Source organism: Gymnogyps californianus, chromosome Z (genome assembly GCF_018139145.2).
Source record: "Gymnogyps californianus isolate 813 chromosome Z, ASM1813914v2, whole genome shotgun sequence".
NCBI lineage: Eukaryota > Metazoa > Chordata > Aves > Accipitriformes > Cathartidae > Gymnogyps > Gymnogyps californianus.
This window is the reverse complement of record NC_059500.1, coordinates 12127649-12154444: the sequence shown is the minus strand read 5'-3', so window position 1 is coordinate 12154444 and position 26796 is coordinate 12127649. Positions and strand designations below refer to the sequence as shown.

The 26796-nt window shown below is 47.1% G+C and overlaps 1 protein-coding gene across 8 annotated transcripts in view; it reads left to right on the top strand.

Moving 5' to 3' along the window:
* The first annotated feature begins 4495 nt into the window (after positions 1-4495).
* The window catches only part of ELAVL2 (ELAV like RNA binding protein 2), a 91538-nt gene continuing 69237 nt past the window's right edge, over positions 4496-26796 (top strand). For all 8 annotated transcript variants that reach the window (XM_050912614.1, XM_050912613.1, XM_050912609.1 and 5 more), the window contains exon 1: positions 4496-4539. The gene's annotated coding sequence lies outside the window, so the exon portion shown is untranslated. The remainder of the gene's footprint in view (positions 4540-26796) is intronic.

Sequence of the window (26796 nt, the reverse complement as noted above, 5' to 3'; positions counted from 1 at the left end):
TGCTGATTCAAAACATTGGTGATAAATTGTAAATAATCAGCTAAAGACTGTGTGTTCTAGAAGAACATCAGACGCATTCAGCACATAGCTAATTACATAAAATGTAAAATCAGGCCCTTTATAACACTCAGTTATTGTCATAGTGGTAGGATAGGGAGATTATAAGAAACAGATGATACATAAACAAGCATGTTTTCTCTTTCACTGTATGAATCATTTATAAACACTCAAGGACACTCTCAAGAAACATTACTTTATTTCTCTATTTGAAATCGCATGCCCCTTTATTTTGGCGTCTTGCTACATGCAAATACCAGAATATTCTAAATAAGCATTTCCCTTCTGCAGGGTTTAAGTGCTTTGCTATTGGAAATACATAATATACACTTGTGTGTTCTGTGTCAGAAAAGACACAAAAGAAAAGCCATGTCTGGGAAGCACTTCGGATTCTGTAAAGAAATTATGATCAAGTGCAATGAAGGTCAAGCAGTATAAGGAATAAAAGGCATGTTTCTGAATACCATGCAGACTTTTTTTCTTCCATACAACACAACCTTTTTCTCTGCGAACACTTCTTATCTGTGCAAGACATAGGAATTGATCACATAATGAGTAAAAGCTCTTTTTTCCCTCCTTCCTTCCTTCCTTCCTTCCTTTCTCCCTTCCCCTCCCTTCCCTTCCCCTCCCCTCCCTTCCCTTCCCCTCCCTTCCCCTCCCTTCCCTTCCCTTCCCTTCCTTCCCTTCCCTTCCCTTCCCTTCCCTTCCCTTCCCTTCCCTTCCCTTCCCTTCCCTTCCCTTCCCTTCCCTTCCCTTCCCTTCCCTTCCCTTCCCTTCCCTTCCCTTCCCTTCCCTTCCCTTCCCTTCCCTTCCCTTCCCTTCCCCCAGAATGTTTGTTATGAGAAATATCACTCATTAATACGTCCACTCTCAGAAGGGCAAATCGCAAAGGCACTCCCTGGGCAGTGATATAAACTTTATCATGCGTGGTGCCGACACATGTGTGGCCAGAACTGCGTGGAGTGGGAAAAGGAAAAAAAAAAAACAACAATCCCAAACCTGAAAAGAAAGATAAAAAGAAAAAAGGAAAAAAAAAAAAAAAGAAAGGAGAAAAAAATAAAAGGCTTCTTTCCCGGCAGCTCTTCCTGCGAAGGAATGGTCCACCGAAAGCCGGCCGCCCCGGGCCGTGCCGTCATGCACCGCCCCGCTCCCACGTGGCCGCCCGAGAAGACAGGAGTCGCCGCTTCCCCACGCAGCTGTCCGCGCTGCCGGAGCAGCGCCCCGCCCGCCGCCCCGCGGCGCGGGAAGGGACGCAGGGGGCCGCCGCGCTCTGCCGAGCAGACACGCGTGGCCGCGGGCCCTGCCCGCCCGCGGGACCCCGGCGGGGCCCACCCGCGCTCGCGGAGGCGGCCCCGCGCGCCGCAACGCAGCCTGAAACGAGGCGCCATGGGGGCCTGCCAGAGTGGCGGCGCGCGCGGCCAATGGGCGGCCGTCGCCCCGCCGGGGGCGGGGCGAGTGGGCGGTGGCCGGGCCAATGCGGGCGCGCGGCGCCGCCAGCAGCTTGCGTTGCGCCGGGGTGCGGAGACGCTGCCGCGCGTGGCGCCGGGGTAGGCGCGGGGCGGCCGCCGGGCGGGGGGGTGGGGGGGGGGTGGGGAAGGGGGGGGGGGGGTGCAGCCGCCCGCGGACACACGCCCCCCGCGCGCACCCCCACGGCCGCGCCGCCGGGCGCGGCACGCAGACGCACGCACCCCGGCGCGGCGCGGCGCGGCGCGGCGCGGCGGCAGGCAGGGAGCCGGGCGGCGGGGCTGCTATAAATCTGCGGAGCGGTCCGCCTCCCTGCAAGGCACGGCACGGCGCGGCACCGCATCGCAGCGCACCGCACCGCACCGCACGGCGTCCTCCCCCCGCGGCCCCGCGCGCACTCCGCGATGCAGCAGCTGACTCCGGCGGCGAGCCGCTAGGAAGGGACCGGCAGGCAGGCAGGGAGCGAGAGAGAGAGAGAGACCGTCTTTAAAATCGCCCTTCCATCCCTCTTTTCTTTGTTCCTTTATTTCTCCCTCCCTCCCCTCTTTTTGTTCGATTGGGTCGCGCAAGGAGGGTAGTCCTGTCACTCTCTCTCTTTTTGAGTTCTCCCTTTTTTATTTTTTAATTTTCCATTTTTTTTCTTTTTGATTTTTTTCCCCCAGTGTTGGACTGTTGGGGGAGGGGGGAAAGGATTTTTTGTTTTGTTTTGGGGTTTTTTTTTTTTCTTCCTTTTAGAACTGTCCCCAATTTAGCTCTTGTGTGTTGTCTTGAAAGAACTATCCATCTGCCTCTTACTCCTCTTTATTGGGAGAACTGCACCGTTACTTTTTTTTTTAAGCCGAGGAGAGGAAGGTAAGTTGTGGCTTGATTTTTTCCCGTGATTGTACGTGTGCGATAGGGTCCACGCGAACGCCTGGGGTGCATGCCGTGTAGAATTACGTCGATTACCTAGGTTTGCTCCGTATCAACACCGTTCGTGCCGACGGCGCTGAATAAGGCAGTCCGCGCATATCGCAGCGTGCCTGCGGAGCCGACTTGCTGGAAGCGTTTGCAGCGTGGGGAGGGCAGCGGCTGAAGCTGGGGGACTGCACCGCGCCCACGCAGGAACGCGTGCGCGTCCCTACCTGTCCTGGCCCAGCTGCAAACTTCCCAACACCACCGCGTCCGTCCAGCTCCGGATACGTCCCCTTGCGGGGAGCATCCGAAGGGACGGACCCGCACCGCGCGGGTGAAGGGAGGCGTATCGCTTTGAGGAGATAAACCTGCATTTGCAGATTAGCCGGGATAAGACCCCCCGCGCCTAATTGCATTAGCCGCACGACGTTTCGTGGCTTGCTGTGGGGCTGGGAGGCGGCTGCGTGTCACGGCGCACAAAGACGTGGCCGGCGGGAGCAAGAGCGCGCAGCGCGTATTGTCAGCGGGTGCGGAGAGCGGGCGGCGGGGTGAGGAGAGCCGGTGAGCTCTCCCTGGGAGAAGCTGATTACCGGCGGGGGAGGAGGGGGGGGGGAGCCGTGGCTTTTCGTGGAGATGATTAACCCGCTGCGGGAGGGGGCGCGTCCCTTTGTTCGGGGCGTCGGGGCGCTGCGCGGTGCTGCGCGGCGGTGCACGGGCGGTGTAGGCGGGGCGGCGTGCGCGGTGTTTGCGCGGCGCGGGCCCCGATCTCTGTCCGTGGTCCTACCGGGGCGGCGGGGGACCCGGGGAGCGGTTCCCGGTGTGCTGAGGAGAAGTTTGCATCCGGCAGCCGCGGCGGGGACCCGAGCGGGGCTCCGCGAAAGGGACGGACGGGGCGTCCCGTCCTCGGGCGCGTCTCCCGTCCTCTCGCCCTCGGTCCCCGCGGCGGTGGGAGGGTCCGGGCAGGAGGAGGAGGAGGCGATGGTAAACGCTGTCGCTGCAGCGTGTGCTGCGGGCAAGGTCCGGCCCCGAGCACTGCCGTTGTTGTTTAATTTATGCCCAGCACGTTGCTCCGTACCCACCTATTTCACGTATGAAAATAACGAATGTGAGAGCTATACAAGCGGGGAAAATTGGTAGCTGGACGTGTTCCGTCAACTCGTTTCCAAGGAGCGGAGGTGACGCCGGCGTTGAGACGGTTTATTTTGTCTAGTCCTTGCGCGTTGCAGCGCCAGGAGGGCGGAGGGCACACCGAGCCGTGCGGCCCCCCCGGGAACGGGAACCCTCTCTCCCAGTGACGCCCCCTCGGGCACTCGCTGGGGCGCTCCCCGCGGCACTAGCAGCGGCGGGCCTGAAGGAGCGGAGCCTCGGAGGGCTGCCGCGGCGCTCGGCAGCCGCACTCTTCCGAGGGCGGAGGGGGTCCCCGCGCCGTCGGACGCCGTCGGGAAACGGCACGGTGCTGTCGCAGCGGCTGGTGCCTGCCGCGGGGGCTCCGAGCCAGCACGGCTGCCCGGAGGGGCCCGCGGAGCGCTCGCCGCCGCTGCGCCCCGTCGGACGGGCGGCTCGGGGGTTCGTCCGCCCCGCCGGGCCGCTTTCGGAGAGGAGGCAGCGCAGGACCTGCGGGGCTCGGCGTTTTGCAGGGGAAGGCGGCAAGCCGGGGAACGCGGGGGAGCCAAGCAAGCACTGTGGGGGCCCTGCCCCCGGCCCCACCGGGGACCCGGCGCCTGAACACCGACGGGAACGGGAAAGGCAAGCTCCCGCCCCATCCTGCTCAGTGCAGCCCGCTGCCGCGCTCTCCCCGCGCCTGCCCCCCACGCCGCCCGCAGGTGCTCGGCGGCGGCGGCGGCGGCGGCGGCGGCGGGGCGGGGCGGGGCGGGGCCCGGCCGTGCCGCTGCCGCGGGGAGCGGGGCGGCCGCCGCGGGCTGCCCGCTGGGTCTGGGGGCGCGGCCCCGCGGGCGCCGGGCCCCTTGAGTGGCCACCGGCGGCGTCACTCAGGCGGCGGCCGCGGGGGCGGGCGGTGGGGGCCTTTATCAGCCCACCACGGGGGGGGGGGGGGGTTCGCCTTCCTTGCGGCGGGGCGGCTGCGGCTAGTTGGGGCGGTGGCACCGGCAGCACCAGAGCCAGCGGGTGAGGCGGCGGCGGGGCGTCGTGCGACCACCTCGGGGCGGCGGAGCGCCCCCCCCACCCCCCCCGCTCTCTTCCCCGGGGGGCGGCTGCAGCCACGCTCCGGGGGACCTGCCGCCGGCGCCCCCCTGGGGCAGCGGGCAGGGGCAGCGCCGGTCCCGGATTGCTAAAGGAAGGGCGGGTCGATGGGCTGGGAAGGACGCGGGGGCTTGCGGCGAGCCGTCGGTGCGGTCCCGGCAAAGGGGCGGCGGGACGCCGGGCCTCCCCACGGGGCACGCGTGGAGGAGAAGCGGATCCGGAGCGGGGCTGCAGCCCGCGCGGGGAGTGCGGCGGGAGGAGGGGCGGCCTGGGCGGGGGGAGGCTGAGTTAGGGGCCGCAGGTGCCTGAGCAGGGCCCCCCCCGGAAAAGGGGTGAAAACGAGGCGTGTGCGGAGACCTTCACCCTCCCCTGGTGTAGGTGACGGGTGGCTTTCCGCCGGTATCGGCTTGTTGCACTCCCAGTTGCAAACTCCAAGGTATTTGCGGCGTTACATCAAGAGGGGCTTCCTGTTGCTGACTGTTTTTTTTCTGCGAAGGGCTCTTCTCTCTTCCCCCTTTCTCGTGCTAGATGGGCTTCATCGCTTTTTGTTTTACCCTTTAGGATTTTCTGAACGTCTCCCCTCCCCCGCCGCCCGTTTCTCCTGTGGCGGTAATTGGGCGAGTTTAGCACCTGTTCTCCTGACAAAACATTGTTCCATAAACCCTTTGTTTTGTCTGCAACATCCCTCTGACTGACTTGCTCCCCCACCTATTTCCTGAGCGGGGCCCTACCACTGGGGCGTAGCTCCCGTTCTTCCCGCGAGCTGCACCTCTCTTTCCCTCTTGTTTAGGTCTGACCTTGCTCCGAGCGGATCGCTGGTGTCCACAATCCTGCATCTGCCGTCTTCTGCCCGCGCCGTCTTGTCTGGCGGAGGAGCTGCCGCCGCCGCCTGAGCCCCGGGGCAGCAGTTGGGCGCGGGTAAAACCGCGCTGGGGGCTGTCGCTTGCTGCAGAGAGGCTGCAAAGGGGTGCTGCAGCCGCAGGGGTGTTGCGGCTGCCCGCAGCTCCCGGCGCACCTGTGCGGCTGCCGGGGGGGGGAGCGGAGGGGGCAGAGCCGCACGGCGTGCGAGGACCTGTCGGCGGAGCGGCGCCCGCAGGTAGGGCCGGCGGGGCTTTGGGACGCCGGGGCTCCGTGGCCGCTGGCAGCACTCGCTCCGATGGAGGAAGGCACGGTAGCCCCGGACCGAACGCCCCGTCCCGTCCGGCGGCGGCTGCCCGCCGTGGCGGCGCCGGGGGGAGGAGGTGGGGAGGGTCCCGCCGTGCGAGTCGGCCGTGCCGAGGCTGGAGAAGGGAGCTCGGGGGGGGGCAGCTGGGGGGCTCAGCTAGGTGCGCGGCTCGTTTGTGGTCCGTTTTATTTTATTTCGGGGGTTGCTTCATGCTTAAGGTGCAGGGCCTCACGCCGACTTGGGGCGGCCGCCCTGGGTCAGACTTGAGGCATCACCCGTCAGCTCCTCCTTTTGCAGGGGGCTTTACCGAGGTTGCATGTGTTGCCCGCCTTTGCGGTTCGTCCCGCCCTGGAAGAAGACAGTCTCCTCGTTCTTGCGTTGCGTGCGTGGGGAGCGAGGTGGCTTTGTTTCATCTGCATAGTGCTGATGATAAGATAGCTAGTCCGAGCAGCGGCACAGTTCAGTATCCCTTTCGCCTCTATAATCCCCTGCGTACATCCGTTTAAATACAGGTGTAGTTTGTTAGAATAGTAAAACTGATCTTCGTTTAAAAAAAACACAAACCACAAAACAATACCCAGCAAAAACTAAATAAAGTAGTCTTATTGTAGTTGATTTAATTGAAGTCTGTAAGACTAAAAAGTGTTGCTGTATTTATGGGGTTTTGAAGACAGCTTTGGTAATATGGTTCAGCAGCTACGTAGGACTTCAGTGTCTGGTTTTCTTGCAGGTGGTATTTGATAAAGTAGCAATGCCTGATGAATTGAGTATTTCACAACGTGTGTGTGTTTTCTTGAAAGGCAAGAGGTTCCTGGTTTTTTGCACTAAAAAACTCCATGCCATTTGACTTTGTTATTTATCTCTGCCTTGATGGCCAATTTTAAATTAAACTGAGGGAGTCCAGAAAATGCTCCAGTAAGTGGGAACCTGTTCTGTTGAGGAAACAGACACCAGGGTATTAGAGGTTCAGTTTTGCACTTTTCCTTTTAATCCCCTGGATTCTGAATCCTGCAACCGCATTCAGTTTTCCTCCTCCCTCTCTTCCCTGGCCTTTTTGAAATGTTGTATTGGGGGTGATAGTTTTAAGAGTGGACTTTGAATCTGTTTTATAGCTGTTATGCATAAATCATTTTGTTTGCAAATACAGAATTAGTAATTCTACATACTGTTTAAAATGGGATATTACTTAGTCAGAGAAATGTAGATTTTGAAGTTTTTCCTGTGATATATTGAGAGCATTTGCAACTATAGACACATACAAATGACCTTGACACTGCTAAGGAATTTTATCACACTTACTAAAATCTGGCAAAGCACATCTTTAATGCCCCCTTCAAATGTCTAATGGCTGTACCTGAACTGATATTTCCGCTCAGCAGTAGCTGGCTTAATTTTGTATGTTTTTATTCTGGTGGAGTGGTTGATCCTTTCTGTACGCAGTGGATATTTTTAATTGCTTTAGTCTTTGCGACGGATACCTCTTCAATATATTCATATTTGCATAAATGTCTTCTTATTTTTGGCTTAGTCATACTAGTATAATATTTCTGCATGTAAATTTATTGCAACTTTCCCATACTAATGTGAACATCAGTTTTCATTCTTCTTCCTGGATTCGTTTTAAATGCTGTTTTTCAGTGAGAGGGGAAGACCGTTTTATCAGTGTGGTTTTTCTTGTCACTGATTTATTTATTGCCTCTTCAAAAATTGTGAACTACCACACTTCAGACTGAGCTGGGTGATCCAGCTGTAGTGAGTTGAAATTGTTCTAAACAGCTGCTAGATCTGGAGTATCTGCTTTAAAGAAAAAAAGACAAAAAGGCTTTCAGATTATTTCCCAGGTTTCTGGATAGCAACATTCAAACTACAGTGAAGCCCCAGGCTGAATTCTATTAAAGCCCCTGTAATGCTAAGCTAGATTTTTGGGGGGACAAAGCTAAGCTTACTTTATTTGGGGACTACATAGGAAATAGGTGACCTGTGATCTAGTGTTGTAAAAGCCCAAGGAATACTTCAGCTTTCCTGTGCTTCTTAAAATAAGTCAATGCCATTGCAGAGATGGACTTTGCAGGTAAAAATAGTACAAGGATGCAAGCACAGGCTCCTTCCTAGTAACAGTGATGTTGAAATGCTGCTTTTATAGGTAAAACTCTTGCTGTCTTAAAACGTAATGGCTTTTGATTATATTTGTTGCCACTGATGTTCTTCACAGCAATAAAACCAATTGTTAGCTAATGGATAAACTCAATTTGTGATGAATATACATTTCAGTCTTGCTTTAAAGCCATCTTTGCTTTTGCTGTAATGCTTTTCTAATAGATGCTAGTATCTACAGAGGGCAGTGGATGTTACCAGCTGTTGCTAAGACTTTAAAAGTGAGAGAATGTTGCCTTTGTGCACAGAGCTTTCTTTTCCTGACAGCCCCCAAATCAATTGAAAAATCACAATACTGTCCAGCAGGATTAGCTGATGGTGCTTTGGGTTTCGACATCTGTAGTTCCAATTCTGAAGGAAGCCACTGCATGTTTTTTGATCTGTTGCCTGTGGATATCTACCTTATTTAACTTACTCAGAAGGATTAGTTCTGGAGAAGCTGGTATAAGAGAGTTAGAATTCATAGCTTTTAGCTACTACAACTGGTGGGCCATATCAAGATGTTTTGTTGCCTAATCCTTGTTGTTGAAATTTAAAAAGTCATCCTGAGTTTCTGGTGGCAAAATAACAGAGGCAGGCTCCTTGATTGATTCTCACTGAAGCTCGGAGAAACTGCCAATATTGAGCAAGCTGCTTTTGCCCATTAGGCATTGCTGTTGATTTGTAGGGACTCCTGGCACCTGATATTTTGCCACTGAGCAACTAAATATCATGCTAAATTTGACAGAAGCTGTGGTTAGAGAACAGCTGATTGTTGGTCTTCCCTGTATTTGGAAGTGCTTGCTGTTTTGCGTAGACTTTTTGGCATACAGCTCTGCAGAAAGTACACCTTGGAAAGATGACCTCAGTAAAACACTTGGCTTTAGTAGTCAGTGTTTTTGTAGGGAGTGCAGTTTTTCATCTTTAAAGCTGAGTGAAATAGTTACAAACAGCTTATGGCAGAAATCTTAGGAAAAACATGCTTTCTCAGAAACTTAGTTAAAAATTCTAAACCCACATCAAGTTTTTGAAATAGCTCACAGTCTAAATCTGACTTCGCTGGCAAAATATCTGGAGTTTTAGGAGCAGTAATTATATAATGACAGAAATGGTAATGGGAAGGTCTTACTTGCATACATTTGAAAAATGCAGATTGGGAACCAGCTGAAGCTTTCCAGATGGAGCTTAAAGTAGTGTCACACTGTTTTCTATTCTGTTTGAGCCACTGTTCCTTGTGGTACTCCAGTACTTAAGCAACAGGGGTTTTCATTTGTTTTGATAGTCATAGTAAGCCTGGACATCATGCGGGTTTGGAAGGAGCTATAGTTTCCTAATAGAAAGTCAGGATGAGTGTTAGGTGTTTAAATGTCTTAGCAATGCTTCGCTATTATGAGTGCACCAGCCTAGGATCAAAATGAGGATAATTCTAGGCAGTCCTAGGCTTCCCTTCGTAAAACATTTGTGATACTCGTTCTCCATTCCCTCATTAGTGATGACTCAAATGGTGCTGCTGCTGATCAGAAACTGTGCAAACAGATGCTTAGACTAGATGAGGCTGTAAGACGTTGCGGGAATGAATATCTTGGTTTGCTGTGGTTAGCAAAAAACAGGTATATCCCAGTAAACCTGCAATAGCTGACCAAATGACTCAGAAGGTAGAAAATACTGAAGTGCTGAAGACACTGTAGGATGGTCTTAAGGACTTCAGGCACTTTCTCTGGTCTTCAGCTGAGCATGGAGTAGATTTAGAAAATGTTGTATGCTGGACAGTTACTGAATTGCTAGGACATAATGTAAAGTGTGTATGTGCAGTTTCTTGAATACTTAATACCCAAGTACTGGTAGAATAGGGAAAACTTAAACATTCAAAAGCTTTGTAAAACAGTCTACACAGAGGTAGGAAAGGCTGTTCAAGGTGTCCTGGAATATTCACTGTGATGTATTGAGTAGCCTTTCTGTAGATCTGTGCTAGCTGCATTTGCTTTCAGACTCCTAAGGGTGAGTTTGTTTAACCAACTACTTATTTGGATTTAACTGAATAAATTTTATGTATTTTTGTGGAATGAAACTGCCATTGCATGATTGCTGGAGTACTGATGTTCTTCTATACTTTAAATCTTAATGACAGAAATTAAATTAGTAGGATTTGTTTTACAGAATGGATGAACAGAGTTAATTTCTGGGAAATTCAAATAAATTTTTGTAGACAAATGCCTTAGTCACTTTAACTTATAAGGGTTGGGAGAAGGAGATTCAGCTATGGAAAGGGAAAAGTAATGTAAATTCAGCTTCTCTACCAGTAGTGTTCCTGCTTCTTACCTGGCTGATAATACTTCAATACTATTTTTATACTTTTTTTCAGAAGTAGAATTATGGTCAGCAGGGGTACTTGGAGTGAGCTTCCCTGTGGCTTTTCACACTTATGTGTGTTTTTGAGAGTCTTGAATCTAGAGCTGTGTCTCTGTATATTGAGATTTGGACAGTCAATCTTTGTGTGCAGGGGTCTGCAGGGTTTTGTTTCTGTGTAATGACATGGGAAGCTTACTGTTAATATACCTAAATGTAGATAAAATCAGCTAAGGATTTCATGGTTATATCTGTTGTTAATAACGGAACTATAAAGTGCCTTCAAGAAATGGGGTGCCCTGTTTTAAGCTTGCCTTAATGGATATCAAAAAGTGAGAAATTAAATACCTAAACACCAGAAAAAGAGCAAGGGCTTGGCTGCCTAGTATTTATACTTGGCCTTGTGAGCTTGGCACTTTTTGTTTTGTAAATGTTTGTGGCATGTGATTTTTAGCTTCAGTACCAAAGTGGAGTGCTCTTCCACGTCTTTTCTGTGATTAACTTCAATATTTTCAGGGTATCTGTGAATGCATTCTTGAAGTTATGGTTTTCTCCCTTAAGCAGCACCTTTGAAGAAGAGTATGCTGAATGGCCAAATAGCTTTTGATAGCTCATGGAGCCAGTGGGGCACAAATGCACTTGTTTACCTACAGAAATAGTTAAGGTTCCTGCAACACTGCTCCAGGTGACCCTGTGAGAAGTGCATGCAAGGTGGGGAGGAAGAGGAGGAGGTCCCTTGGAGCTCTGGTCTAGTAAAAGATGTTTCTGATGAGGAAGCTGCGTGCAGGAGGGAGTAGGTATTGTGGCTGTCATGGCAAAGGAAAAGATTGTTAGGGGGTACTTGGACTTCTGAATTTGCTTTGAGCATATACATGCATAGCCATTGCACAGCCATTGCACTGAAATGGGCACCACATCGCAAGAAAGCTGGCAGCATATGTGCCTTCACTATGTTCCCATTTATTTTTGTAACGGAGTCCTTGTTTCAGTGCCATCCATTTTGTTCGTTGTCTTGAAATGCCAGAAAACTAATGCTGTGACCTCTGTTTCTATTCATCCATTAACATTAAATTTCATATGCGTCAACCCAGTTTAAAGGCAGAGCAAGATCTTGGGATTTATTTTCTCTATCTACTGTTCATCTCTAGTCTTGAACCAGCAAACATAACTAGTTAAAGGGGTGAACACTATTGCTTGCGTATCACAGTTGATTTAAGAAGGGCTTTTAAATCTTTTACATTTAAGTCTTAAAATCCTAATACCTGCTATAATTGTAATTAAGGATATTATTTTTATCTCTAGTAACATGCTTAGAAATCTCGTCAGACTTCCTGCTGTGGTTCCTTTCTACCCAAATATGCATTAGAAGCTACTTTCTGTTGCCAAAAGAGGGACAACTAAAGTCATAACTCTAAAACACCATATGCTCCTTGTAACAAACTACGCATGTACTGCATGCATGCAGTAGTGAAGAAATTAGTTTATTAATGAGTTTAAATTTTTCATTTTGATGTGCTTACACCTTGAGCTGTAACCAAAAATTGAGTTCCTGACCTAAAACTTCTATTGCTAATTTGGCCAGAGCACCCATTCTGAAGGGAACTGGAAAATTGCTGACAAAGTGAACTGCATAAGGTGAGGAAGACTTTAGAAGCTGCTTTTGCATTCAGATAGCTAAACTGTGAAACTTGGCATAGCAATAGCACTTGCCTTGGACTGCATCCATGGTTGAGATGTTGGTAGGCAAGATGAGAATTACACCCTCGTTAACTGAGTAGCTGAATTTTTTTCTGTAACAGTTGAGCAAACTGAAAGAAAATTAAATGGAGTCATGCTTGTCTTTTGATAAAGGCTATTTTTATGAGAGTGGCCCTTGTAGTGAATTTCTTCTGAACCAGTGCAGCTGAAGGATATAAAACTAGCCATCCTGATGGAGACCAAGGCTTTTTTGGATATAGCTCTGATGGTCAAGGATCTCTTCTCTGCTGAAATTATAACTGGGCTGTAGGGTTACTTTTTTGTGTGGAAGGTTTCTCGCACAACTCCATGTGTATGAGATGGTGACTGCTTCCACATTGAGTGGTATAAACAGACTACACATACAAAGGTTTGAGCAATCTAATCTAGTGGAAGATGTCCCTGCTGACGGCAGGGGCGTTGGAACTAGATGATACTTAAAGGTCACTTGCAACCCAAACCATTCTGTGAATCTATGATAAAGTTGTCTGTGAGGGGAACTTTCTGTCCAAGTTGGGTAACATTAGGAGAAAAGTAGATTCCATTATTAGTTTTTGGGTTTGATCATCTAGTCTTTCAGAAGTAGCTGTTGCAAAAGGAGTATATACTGCAGACTTATACTGTGGCAAAAGTGCAACCTGTTTTTCTTCTGTGGTTATGGCCTTTTTTGATCTTTACAAATACTGCATGTATGTAACCAGGTGGAGTAAGGATTACCTATTTTGAAACATGTTTAGGTATTTTGAAACAAGGAATGTCAATGTTCCTGAAGAAATGCTAAGTCAAATTGCCCGTCTTTGGTGTGAATTGCATAGAATGATCAAATGCACCAGGTTTCCTGTTCGAAGCAATGCGTGAGAACAGAAAATGAGTTGATAGTTTCTGTAGGAACAGTTTCCTTTTTTGACTTAAATTAACTGTATCAGATTTAACTTACACTTCTGCATATCAATCTCACATAGTCTTGGTATGTACTGTCAGAGTGCCCAAGATCAGGGACCTAATTTTAGTGGCTGTTGCTAGTACTTGCTCAGATATTCTGGTACTGAAAATTAATGACCGTCTAATTGTAACTGTCCTCCTGTTTGTTAAATTGGGTTGACTTGCCCTTTTAAAAACTGATTTATATATCTTTTCATGACTTGCTTACCTAGGAAGGCTATACTGCTTTTATCTGTATACATCCGAAAAATCTGGCTATTAGGAAGAGCTGTAGGCATGTGATTTTAATCATATGTTTAGTCCAAATTAAGATAACTGAGTAAATTCCCATCAAATGCAGTACGTGTATGCAGGACTTTCCATTGACCTACAGAAATGGATATGAAATGGTACAGTCAGGTACAGCATGATGTAGGCAACATCTAATACTACCTGGGCAGCTTTGAACACTTGAATGTGGATGATAGGTGTTGTCATGTGTAATGTGTATGGACTGAAGGATTATTTAATCCTCAGTGGAAAAATACGGAAGTTGTACAACAGGATTAAATGGGAATAGGAGCATCAATTTCTTGAAACAGAAGTATTTGAAGTATTGTGGATATAGCAAAGAGGTGAAGATGCCTTTCATATTTGAATGCAAGATGAATATTTTGGGCAGTGTCTGTGACCCAAATTTGAGAACTTGCAAAGCTTATCAGTCTCTTGGGACATCTGTTAAGGTATGCCTGACTCCATGTAACTTGTAATACTCTTTGAAAACTCAGCAGATGGTGGGTATAGCTGATGAGTCCTTAGCTTCCAGATGTGTCCTTCCTTCTGGTATGTGTCAGTTCTGGGTTTTTCTTTGTGACCTGAGGAAGATCATGAGCTTAATTGCACACTTATGACACTACAGTCTTAAGTCAATAACAACCTCCAAATCAAAACTTTGGTGGCATCATCATGCTCTCATGTTAAACGTTTAAAAAACTTTGCTTGAAGACTTATGCTACTTGATGGTCTACTCACTGCAGAGGTTCTGCCCTGCTTTGACTTCAAGATAGATCGGCAAACATTGAAGATTTTTCTTAATCCTAGTTGGTAATTTTTTTTGTAGGTCTTAAGTTTGGCTAGAGGAGTTATGCACTATATCTCCTAACTTGAAGAGTCATTTTTCACACCTTCTTGAACCAAAAAAAAGTGTCAGACCAGGCTTTTAGCTACTGGGTCAAGAAAAGTGTTCCCTGAGGAGCAGTTTCCCACAGGTGGCTCCTTGGTACCAGGCAACCTTAGTTGAGAGCCTAAGCCTTTCTTGCTGCTGCTAGCTGTTGTTCAAAAATGGATGCTTTGTGTTTAGCACAAAACTAGATGGGACTAAAGAGTGAGAATCTGTTCCCATAGCAGAGGGACCTCTATGCTCAACTCCCTGCGTAGATAGTCTATGAAGCAGGTTGCTTCCTTGCTTATTCTTCTACGAGGATTTCTAAAAGTAGTTTTTCTCCTCCCCTTACTCTTCCCCCACTCCAGCAAAGCAAGTCCCCAGTACGTCTGCATCTGAAGCTTGAGGGGTGAAGTTGATTTAGGTGAGCTTGAACATGCCTGCCCTTTAACCAGCTGGTGTCAGTTCCCATAGAGACTGGTGAAGCCAGTGTCTTGCAGGAGCGGAGACAGATGGAGGCCGCCCGGGACCTTCTGCAGTCGTTTGGGAGATGATGAAGGAGAAGTGACAAAGCTATTGGGAGGAAGCTCACTGGGCTTGTCTGGGCTTGAGGAGGCAGGGAGGAGAAAACACCATACCAGGGGTGATGGATCTCACTTCCCTGAGGGGATGAGAGCAAAATGACCTATTTCAGTCTCTGTATCAGGAGTTTGAAGCTTGGAGCCAAAGCAGCACGGGGAAAATGAGCTTTGTCCAGTAGTTTCTCCTGCTGCATGTCAGTGGAGGACTTCACAAGGTGGTAGGCACCCATATGGGGTGCTTCACCCCAGGAAGATACTTCTGTTACTACTTGTGTAGCGCTGTGCTGGCTGAGAAATAGGAGCTTTGAAGTCTCAGTGCTTTTCGTAAATTGCAGTGGTTCTCCTGAACTCCCTGGATTTCGCAGGAAAGCAGTGACCAAGGAAACTTGAAGTAAGACTTCAAGGAGGGCTCCCTCCTCTTTCCCACCTAGGAACTTCCTAGTCAGCTAACGCTGATCTGTGTCTGGACTTGGGCGAGAGCTGGCTGCCTAACTTTCCCTCTGCGGAGTGGTAGCTCACTGCCTTGGGTGTCCAAGGCAGGGTTTTGCAGGAGGATGAGCTCTCTGGGAGGAGGTCCGGGGCTGTCCATACCAGACACGGCCGGTTCCAGCCAGATAGGTAACGGCCTCACCGCTGCAGGACCCAGCCAAGCCTGTCGAGGGAGCCTCTGGTGCCTCCATGAAAACCTACATAAGAAAGGACAAAATAATGCGCAGGTGGAGAAGAAAGAGTGGAAAAAAGTGTGAGGAAACAGACCTGGAAGCACCAAGGTTGGAGGAGGGGAGGAGGAGGTGGTGCTGCTGGCCCTGGGGCCGGCATGGCCCTGCAGCCTGGGAAGGAGACCGCTGTGGAGCAGGCCTTTCCCTGCAGCCCATGGAGAGGACCGTGCTGGAGCAGATACACGCACAGCAGCCCATGGAGGACCCTGTGCCGTAGCAGGTGGATGTTTCCTCAAGGAACTGCTGGCTGTGGAGGGCCCCTTGCTGGAGCAGGGGGAAGTGTGTCCGTAAACCTCCGTCCTTGTTGCCCCACTGCGGTATGGTGGGGAGGAGGCGGAGGAGGTTGGGAATGAAGCTTTGAAACTGAGCCAGGGAAGGTGGGGGTGGAGGTGAGGGGAAGGTGTTTTGATTTTGTTTTTGTTTCTCACTAGCTAAATCCATTTTAATTGGCAATACACTGAATTAATTTTCCTCAAGTTGTGATTTCCTTGTCTTTTTCTTGACCCATGAGCTTTCTCATGCTGTTTTGTCCTCCAACAGGGAGGCTGGGTAGGTGTTTGGCAAGCCCACCACACAGGTCACTGGTCAGTGGCTTAGTCTGTGTCAGAGGGCAGTGACTCTCTGAAAAACAGGCAGTGTACTGGCGGCCAGACATAGTTGGCTAAGCAGAACGGTACATAAGGGTGAAGATGGCTGTGCAGTGTGTTAAAAGGCTTCAGAATTTAGGTATGTCTGCTCTGATGTTTGTGTGCCTCTGAGATGTGGCTTCTCCAAACTCTGTCTTAAGGAATAGCTCAAGGAGTAAGTTTGGAATTAAATAAGTCCAAACTAAAACTTAAGGAATAAGCAGGCTTTAAAGTGCCCCAGGACTGTGCATCCAGGGTGTTATTAATGAAAGACTTCGTATTTTCTTCTGTACTCGAAGTTGTGCTTGCAGGAAGAGATGGTTGCTGTGTGTAAGTATTGTAGGTCCCCAGGCAGGATAGCTGCTAGATGTGTTTCTGTATGAGTACCTGACCTGACAACAGATTTCTGTCTTCATTCATCCTGGCAGTTGATGAAGTTGTTAAATGTTTGTGGAACAGATATTTCTGTCAGAACAGGTATTCCTGACAGCCACAGATCCTGTCCTTTCCAAGAGGGAGTTGGAAGTTGGAGGTTTTCTTAATTTTTAGGTAGGGAATAGTTCCCTGGTGTATGACTTCCTCCATTCTTCTTTTCTTTGCTAAACAAAGAAATCGGCTGTGGAAGTTGGTCCTGCTACCTGCCTGTGGTCTAGGCAAGTGTTGTTACTGTCTTGTGTTCACTGCCATGATTAAAGTTATGCAGTCATCCTTCCCCAGCAGTGACAGACCTTAAATTGTCTCTTTCTGCTAGGTCTTTGTCACTTCTTTTTAGCAGTGAAAGAGTTAGGGTATTGGCATTAGGTGGTATACTCAGATGCATAGTAATTGCAACTTCAGTTTGCGACTCAGTCCCCCTTAACAAGTGGCTGAATATTAAAACTTGCCTTCTCAATTGTCTTTGCTTTTTAGCCAGTGATAAACTGATGGTCAGTCCCGATTGCTATCCTGTGCCCTGTTTTTCAGTATCCATAGTAAATGAATGAACAGTGATCTGAATCTACAGTGTCAGTGCAGAGTGATAATAACCATGAGTGTATAGAAGTAGAGGCTCATGGTAGTGGTCAGAGATTGACTTTAGTGAGATGCAGGGGCATGTGCCTTACAGACATGCTGTTGCGGGAGAGTCGTTGCTGTCAGATATCTGTGATTGAGGATGCTCTAGAGGGCTTGGTGAGGCTCACCCAGCTCCTGGACAATTGCCCGCTATTTGCTGCTTATCCCTGTGGGCAACAGTGGCAGCCAAGGGAAGACTGAAGTAAATCAGGTGCGCCACAGAGCTCTGGGAGTGCAAGCGAAGGACATAGGAGCTCTGGAAGAGATCATCTTGATCCTGCAGTCAAAGGATAAGAGTTTTGGTGGAAGCAAATGCTATTTGACAGTTAATAAATGGCTTTGTGGCTAGTGTTGTGTACAGTGTTTTCTCTCTTACGACAGTGTGTCCCTCTTTGAGGAATGAGGACTGAGAGATGTGGGACAGCTGATAAAGTAAGGCAAGAGCATCTTTGCCAAAGGGTTTGCCAACCTGGGGAAAAGGACTTTAAACTAGGGTGGGATGAGTGGTTATGTGCAGTAGTAATAGCTTGCAGTTAAGTGAGGAGAATGGAGGTTGGGGCTCTAAATATGGGCAGTGTTATAGGAATAAGAGAGCCCTCAGGAAGGATAAAACAGGCCAAAAGAAAGCCCAATTTGAGTGCCTGCACACAAGTGTGTGCAGCCCAGGTGACAAGCAGTGGGAGGCAGAGGTCTTTGTGTAGGTCAGAGCTGTGGGACTGGTGGAGGAACTGAGATGTGGTGGGACTGCTCATGTGACTGCTGTCCAGTGATGGAGGTATACAGGCCCTCTTGGAAAGAGAGGGAGGAACAGTCTGTCCTTTGTCTGGAAGAGCAGCTCAGATGCATGGAGCTCTTCTAGCACTTGGGAAAATGAATAGTTATATCAGGCTTGGTTGTACAGGAAACTCATGACTGAGTTCCAGTGCAAAAGAGGTGTACAGGAAATGGAACTGAGGACAAGACATAAAGGAGAAGCATTGCCAGGGAATGAAGGGATGGTGTTAGAGAAGCTAGAGCTCAGCTGCAGTTGGTGAAAGATGTCAAGGGCAACAAAATGGGTTTGTACCAATAATGTAGCAGCAGCAGAATAAAAAAAGGAGACTGTGGGCTTGCTGCTGAATGGGATGGATGATTTGCTGACAGCAGATAGACAAGGCTGTGAGGTGCCCAATGCTTTTATTGCCTCGGTCTTCACTGACAGGGTCTCCCAAGCTCTTTTTGCATAGGGAGAGGGTGCAAGGAGGAGAAGAGCTGCTGGGAGAAGAGGATTGGGTCTGGGATCTCTTGAGAAATCTCAGCTGTTTCAGGTCCATGGGTCTGAGGCTATTGAGAGAATTGTCTGCTGTCATGGTGAGGCCACTGTCTAATGTTTTTGGCAGATCAAGAAGATCAGGAAGGTTCCTGATGACTGGAGAAAAGCAAGTTTTGCTGCTAGTAAAAGTGAGCGTAGTAAGGATCATATGGGGAGCCTTGGTGTACTCCCTGAGTAAATCATTGTGTGAGTCATCTTTGAAGTAATTTCTTTGCAAGTTAAAACAAAGTTGATTGGAAGTAGCCAGCATTGATTTATCAAGGGTAAATTCTGGTGGAACAGACTATCTTTGAAATTAAAAGGTCTGTGGATGACGAGAAGTGATAGATGTCATCTACATTGAGATGAGCATAACTCTTCATGTGGTTTCCCACAGAATCCTTGTAACAAGTCTGGGATATGAAGGTTTAGGTGGGTGGACAACTAGATAGGCAGAAAACTGGTAGGATTTTGGAGCTTGAAGTTCAGTGGCTAAAACTTCATGATCTTCTTGGAGGCTTGTTGCAAGTGGCGGTCTTGGGGACTCTGTGCCACCTATCGTATTTACTATTTTCTTCAGTGACCTGGGGAAGGGGAGAAAGTTGACCGTCATCAAGTTTGCAGACAGCAACTGAGGGTTGTAGCTGATGTTCTCAAGGGCAGGGCTGCTGTCCAGAGGGACCAGGACCAGTGAGAGGAAGTGGCTACCAGGGACCCTGTGCCATGCAGGCAGGAGCGATGTGCAGCCCTGTCCTGGGCAGGTAGAGATCTGGCAGTGATGCCAGCGGGACTAGGGGGAGAAGGCCCTGAGCCCTTGTGGGCAGTGAGCTGAGTAGGGCCAGAGAGGCTGGAGATCAGGGAAAGCTTTTTCCCCGCACAAGAACAGCTGGCCAGTGGGTCTGGGGTCCAGGGAGATGGTGTTGCCTCCCTCCTTGGAGGGTTTCTAGCCCACAGAGGATGAAGCCCTGAGCAACCTGAGCTGACCACGTGACTGAGCCTGCTCTGGGCAGGGGATCAGACTGGAGACCTCCTGAAGTTCCTGCTGGCCTGAATGGCTCTGATCTGTCTACCTCTTTTGCCTATGAAATGCATTTATGGGACAGAGAACTGAGGCATGACAGGGTCCTTTGGTTTAAGTCTTATAGAAAGAAGAAACAAACTCAACTCTGGTAAACAAAGCCCTTGTTTCAACCATAGCATAGTTGAAAGATCTTTTTTGGGGGGTAGCTTTGACTTGCTGTATCTGACCTAAAAAGCTCAAATTGTATTGGAGGGACAGGCTGGGGTAGGTAGAAGATGTCAAGATCAGATTCTGCTTTGTCATCTCTGCTCTTTAAGAGGTCAGTGTTTTGGAAGATGTGTTGTAGCTTTCAGTTTCATGTGACATGAGCTTTATGTAGAGAAGAAGCTGGAATATTTTAATAACCAGAAATGCCAGCACAGCATGAAACTACTGACTGTTCTTATGAGTGCCTTTCAAGGTGAAATTCAGTCCTTTGCACTGTTTAACAGTTGTAATACTATGACACACTCTCCCTGTCCTCTCCTTCAGGCTGTAGGTATTTGGGATAGCAATTAGACACCTAGTATTGTTACCTGCTACATGGGCAGCTGCCTTTGAGCCTACACTTAATGCATATCATCAGTTAACAGTTTTTCCCCAAGCTTTTTCATGAACAGCAGTAGACCCAAATCTTTACTGATTCTGAGGGGCTGTATGGTATCATTCTTTTGAGAGGAAAGAATTCAGTTGTCTCTTTCTCTATGTCAGTTGACCTATTCAAAGAATAAATAGTGATCTGTCTGAACTTGTTTTCCTGGTGGGGATCAGCCTAGAGGCAAACAGGCTCCATATTTAGGTTTTAAGTAGTCTTCAGAGCCCTCTTGGAGCTAAAAGGATGCACCTCTGCATGAACCACTCTCTTGAGAGCAGTGGCTGTCAGAAGGCTTTTCTGGAAATCCCTAAGGGCAGTTCTGGGCCAAATGAGGATCCTTTGACAGCTGGGATGTTCAATGTGGGGATGTTAGTGATGCTCTCTCTGGATAAGAGTTGAGCTATAATGAGAGAGCTACTGGCCAACGCTGACCCAGTTGGTCTGCGCCAAGTAGAAGCTATTCAGAGTTGTTGCTTCTATATCAGTTTAAGTGTGGGGTTTGGCTTTTTTGAGAATACTGGTTCAGATGGCAAAGGGGGTTTTGGGCACACTTCTAGGAGAACATGTCTGAGCATTTGCCAGGTTTAGGATTTTTCAGAGGCAGGTCCTCCAGTGTCCTGTGGATCAGGGTAACTTGGTACGGGCAATACCCATCTTTGTTAGAACAGTCTTTGGTGCAATAACAGAGGAAACGTGGCTTGAGAGGAAATTAAAAATGGAAAGATGTGGCTGAGTCAGAAGACTGAACATGGCTGTAGTGATCAGAGTAAATCTGTTCATGCAGCAACATAATGTAAGTCTGGTTTATTTTATGGTGTGTTAGACTTGGATATCCCCGTTCTTCCAGAGGTAACTTTTGCTTCTTTTCCAGCTTCCTGATCCGTGGAAGTGACTGTGGCATTGTATAGTTAAATGGTAACTTAAATAGGGGAGGCAAAGGACTAGCTGCTCTTCTGTGCTTTTATGCAATAGAGGGACTTCTGGATAGCAAATCAAAAAAGCAAAAGCTTTGTCTGTAACCACTTACTTTTGACAATAATGCTTCTGGCATGTACTTCTGCTTCCAGTTATGAGCTGGTAATGTGTGAAAGGCACACCTCTTCTGCAATTAACAGTATGTGGCCAACTGGTCATGACTTGTTTGTATCAACAGTACCTTACTTGTTGTCCATTTTTCTGTGTTATATAATACTGGGTGATCTCAGGAGGATTAGGATGCAGAGATACAGTGAAGAACTCTCCTGAGCATGAGAGGCAGTGGTGGCAGAGGAGGGAGAAAGGGATTGTAAGTAGTTGAGGTATTGCCTCTGGCTCAGATATCTTAACAATAGCTAGCTGTCCTTGTTCTGCATTTACTTCACTTCGCTGCAAAAAAATATTTAACTTGCAATATGATGTGGAAAATTTTCTTAGGACTTGGAGGTAGGAAGGAACAGAATACATGTTTAAGCAGCCTTTCCCAGTGTCTTCTGTGGGACAAACAGTAGTGGTCGTGAAAACCAGGTAACTACCTAGAGGATTATGGAGAATTGGAAAACGTGGCTATTTTAGAGTGAATGGCAAATGGTTGTGCTTCAACTTCTTTGCCTTGGTACTTACGTGTTCTTTACTGCCTGCAGTCCTTTTGAGTGCAATGCATACCTCATGTGAGCGGCCTCTAAAGGCACTTAAAAATAAGAATCCTAAACTGTACTTCTAGTGCATTCCATCTCATGGCCGTTCATTCCGGTTAGCAGTTAGGATTGTCTGTGCAGATCAAAACCAGAATGGTTGCTGTCTTCTACAGTCAAGATACCTCTTCAAACCCAAAAGATAGCTCTTAAGATGAACAAGAAATTGTTCCCTTTCAATGGGAGGAGATAAGCAATCTAAAACTGTTCATGTGGGACCACTAGTAGCTAGCCATTGTGGTGCTGAAATGTGTCACTTTTTGTCTTGGGCTTTATAGACCTAGAAGATTAACAGAAGTTAATGTTTCAGTCTAATAAAATAGAATTAGTGATAAAATCTTGTTCTCTCTGCCTTCCTGATTCCCACTTTTCTCAGGAGAAGCCTGTTGCTCAGGATTTAATCCTGAGAATAGTTTTGATGCATCAAAGTTGAGTGAGGTAGACCAAATAGATTGTGGTGGGGCTAGCAAAGGTCCAGCCATGCAATCAAAATGTGGGAGCAATGGCATGTGGAAACTTGCTCTGTCCAAGCTGCTGAATCCAGTCGTGTGAACAGGTACAAAGAAAACTTGAGAAGCCTGGAAACAGGCTGATGCCATAGCGAGCGAGAACCTCCAGAGCTATAGTAGTCAGATGAAATTCTTGGATGTCCTTATTTAATCTTTGATCTATGACTAGATGTTTATAGGTTGTTCTACCACAATAGCTGCTCTCTAATATCTAGGTGAGACCCTCAAACTCACCCTTTCCAAGTGATGTCAAGAAGGAATCGTATAAAAGGAATGCTTGATGATCCTCTTTAGAAACCTGCCTGAATTTTTATACATCTTTTCAATCCAATGAATTGTAACAACTTTTCAACTTAATAAAAAATAGCCTCTCCTCAAAGTCAGGTTCTGGAGTGAACCAGAGTGATGTCATCAGTTTATTAAGGAGAGTGGCGTTTGGAATACTCTTAACGGTGAGCAGCTGGCAATCTCTGTGGCTTTTCCTCTAAAAGCACACTTCACAACAGTTATCTGCAGTATATTTTCTGTGAACTGGTTTGCTGTTCCTTGATTAGGAAGTGCTTATGACTTATTGTGCTGTGTGGGTGTAGCTAGAGCACAGCTTCTTGCTGTCTAATCAACATTTTCTTGCTTTTTTTGCATTACGAAACTAATCTTGCTCAAGCTAAATGTAGCCACCCTTAAAACCTGCAGCACTACTGCTGCATATCAGTGAAACTTCCTTGGAAGTAGTACAAGAACACAGACCTGTGCTTGTTTTCTTCCCTCCTTCTTCCTCCACCCTACAAATATTTGGGTAGGGGAAGGATTGTGTAAACATATGGATTGTAAGTGACCTGGGATTTACGTATTTTCCCCTCTCTTTTGTGAGAAGCAGGGTGTAATACTCCATGAAGTTGTCTACCTTACATGTAATACTGTCTGATTTGGAGAAGGTGAGTGGAACCTGTGAGGACTTCAGGTAGCCATCTTCATTATGGGGCCTCCTGCCAATAAGCAAACAATTAATACTGCAGTTGTATACTTTCAGTCCAGTAGCAATAAGCTACTATTGTTCATATTAAGGTATCAGCTGTCTTCTCCTTTTTTCCTGTAAATCTTATGCTAAATTTATGTAAGATGAGTCAAGCAGTGAAATATGCAACCGTGCTGAAGTTTTCACCTGCCTGATGCTCTATGTGGAGTTCCTGGAAGCAGAAGTGGCCACTTGTGCATAGCTGTGGCTGGTTCTGGTACAAGCTGTTTCTGATGGCAGTTTTCTCCCTCAGCATGAGCCGAGACACTGGTAAGACTAAAAGCCAGGGCCACTGGTTATGCAACACTAGAAGTGTTCATCAGTTTAGTGCTTCTACTCTGCTTTTAATGCCTCCTTGTGCATAACGTGTATGGCATTTCAAAACCCTATTCTACGTGAAGAAAATGAGTGTATTGAATAACCAGCAGAGTTAAGAATAGGGTGTGTTTTGTTCAACTTCAGTTAATTGTTTGTAGTTATGGTTCTGCTGAATAGGCAGACTCTTGTGTTTTTGGGTAGGTATTTGCTGAAAGTCAGATTGAGTGTAGATGTTAAGCTAGAAGTAATTGGAAGATTGCTAACTTGAGTGGTATCACTGAACTGTTGTCCAGTCATTTTGTCCTTCAGCATTTTAAAACAGTGTCTTGAAATTTCTCATTGTGGCATCTGTTAGGATGGAGGGTGATGAGTAGGAAGCAAAACCACTGTCAACAGTTAACTAAAGTTGCAGGTGCTTGGTAGCTACAGCACTGCAAAGGTGGTTGTAACAGAACACAGGTGTACTCAATAATCTAACAAGTGCTTCAGGTAAAAAAAGACTAAACAGATGGGGGGGAGTCTGGTGGAATTATTTCAGTATAACACAGCTGTAAAACTTAGTGCTTTCAGGAGATGTCAGTGGAGACTCTGCTTGGTGAAGAATTCCATAGGCAAGATTTGATACGTGGAGGCAAAAATCTCAGGAAGCCAGAACAGTGATGATGAACTTGCATGATGGATCAAGCAACAGTTGCTGTTCAAAGCAATTTCCTTCTGCTTCAATTCATTACCAAGTGTGTCTTTTCTTTTTATAGCTTGCATACAACTGTTCCTTAACATTGAAGAATTCAGTTCTGAAGCCTCTGTAAAGGCATGACACATCTTGTCTGTCTCCAGTTGATAACAAAGCTGTCACAAACAGCCTTGAGGAGGTAGACAGTGCAGTAGAAATGTCAGAACAGAATTGGAGAGATATACCAATTTGATATATCAGGAGTTGTATCTTTATCAAAAAATTTTGAAGCATAAAGCTTTGTTTCTCAAATTTCCTTGTTAAGTCTGTTAACTCATTGAGTGCATTGACTTCCTTAGAAGGTAAGGGTGCTGTTGGCAGGACTCTTTTGGAAGAAACATTGTCTTGACACAGGTATTGCTTTTACTTACCTATTTATGCTGGTAACAGTGGCAGGGCTATAAGCTTGGGGAAAAAATGGTGCTTATTAGACAAAATCGGCTATTCTGAGCACAGGTGGAATACTTTAGTGTATTCTGGAGAACACTGTTGTCCTGGGGCACGTTCTAGAGGGTATTTTATCTGATAAGCTGGAGAATGGAATTGCCTGGCAAGTGGAGGACTGTGTGAAGAGTTGTAATCTAATGAGTGTGTAATAAGCCATATTGAGCTAATATTTTAAAAGTTGAATGCTACTTTGCCAAATGATTTTTCTGGAGTCTTGTGTGTGTGAATTCTTTCTCCATTTATGCTGGTTGAGTAACACAAGTGTATCCTTTGCTTTACTGTTGGTACTTTCTGTAAGGGACACCTCGAAGGTATCAGTCCATCCACAGGACGTGTGGGTGATATGCCATCTTATTTTTCTCCATCATTCATGTGGATTATAACACAGTACAAGTTTGAAACTTTATTAATAGCATGACCTTGAGCTGGGAATTTAGGTCTCAGATACTCCTTGGGTCTTTCTTCCCCTCTTTCACATTGCCTTGTCTTGCCTGTTAAGCATCTTTACTGCTGACACAGTTGTGAAAGGTAAAAGTTGATGTGTAGATTTACTATAATGTATTCCTATACCTGCAAGTGCATTTGAATGTTATGAAATACAGTATAAATGAACACTATTTGCCATTGCAGATAGAATAATAGGATGACTCCATGATGGATCCTTAAGTTTCCACCACTTACAGATGGTGGAAACTTCTCAGTACCTGTTTTTCCAGTTGCAGGAAAACAGAGGGACACAGACTTAATGTATTCTGCTTGTGTTCAATGCTGTTTTAGTGACTATAGCTGGTGCTAGTGGTTAACAGCCCTGTGCTGCATACTTCATCTTTTTTAGTCCATTAAAAACTACCAAAGGTACTTCAGTTATATTAATGACTGAAAAGATTTAGATTTGCAGAGGTTGGCAGGCACCTTGGGAGATTTTCTGGTTCAACTCCCCCAGTTTAAAGCAGGGTCAGCCTTGAGCAGGCTGCCCAGGACAGGGTCCAGTTGGGTTTTGGATGTCTTCTGCTCTGCCCAGAGAGAGTCTGCATCCTCTACAGGCGAGCTGTTCAGTGCTTGTCCATGTTCACTGTGGGATTAAGTTTTTGTATGTTTAAACATAATATGTTGTCCTGACACTGGATACCTCTGAAAAAAGTCTGGCTTAGTCTTCTTTACTCCTCTCCACCTGGTATTTGTACTGGTCTTACCAGTGAAGATCAGGGTGAAGAAGGCATAGACTATGTCAGCCTCTTCCATGTCCACTGTCGCCAGCTTCCCGGTCCCATTCAGCAGCAGGCCTGTGTTTTCTGTGGTGGTCTTTCCGCCTTTCTTTTTCCAAACATCTTTCTTAAGTTGACCTAAGTCTCTAGCAATGCTGGTAAGTTGAATTAACTTCCACAGTTTTAAAGTACACATTGTGTAATCAGCCAACTTGCTAGCACTTAAAAATGCTCAGGATGCTTTTTCCTCCCTCTATATTAAGATATAAGTGCTTGGTTTTTAAGAGCTTGTTTTCACTGGCTGTTTTTAGTTCTGCTTTTTACACTTCTTACCATCATCAACAAAAAGAGCTATGAAGTAAAGATCTGCAAACTAACTTTTTCTGACTTACTGAAAAGTTACCATGCTTTCCATCTTACCTAAAAGCAGTTAATATCCTTGCGTTTAAAGATGCAACTTGGGCAGTAGTTCAGAATCCTGTGTCACACTATGGGTATTACTCTTTTTTGTTTCCTCTGCAGGCTGTTAGGCTATAGTTGGAGACTTGCTATGGTATAGAGTGAATGAATGAGTGTTCTTTTTGAAAGTACTGTTTTATTTGTAATCTGTTTTCCATGTTGTGAGTTGCACGTGAAGGGCGCAGTAGTTATTGAAGATCTGGTTTTGGGAAAGCTCTGTTTGTACAATACCAGCTAAGTTCTTGTTTTGAGAACTTGCCTAAAAGAATGTGTCCAGTAGGAGGTCTAGATGAAGGTCTTTTTGACCTTGTCAGAATGCCAATAATATCAAGTATGTCTAGAGTTTGCATTTCATCTCTAACCTTTAGGAGAGGAACCTTGCACTATCTAAACAATAGTTTACATGGATGTTACATGGGGAGAAAAAAATCAACTCT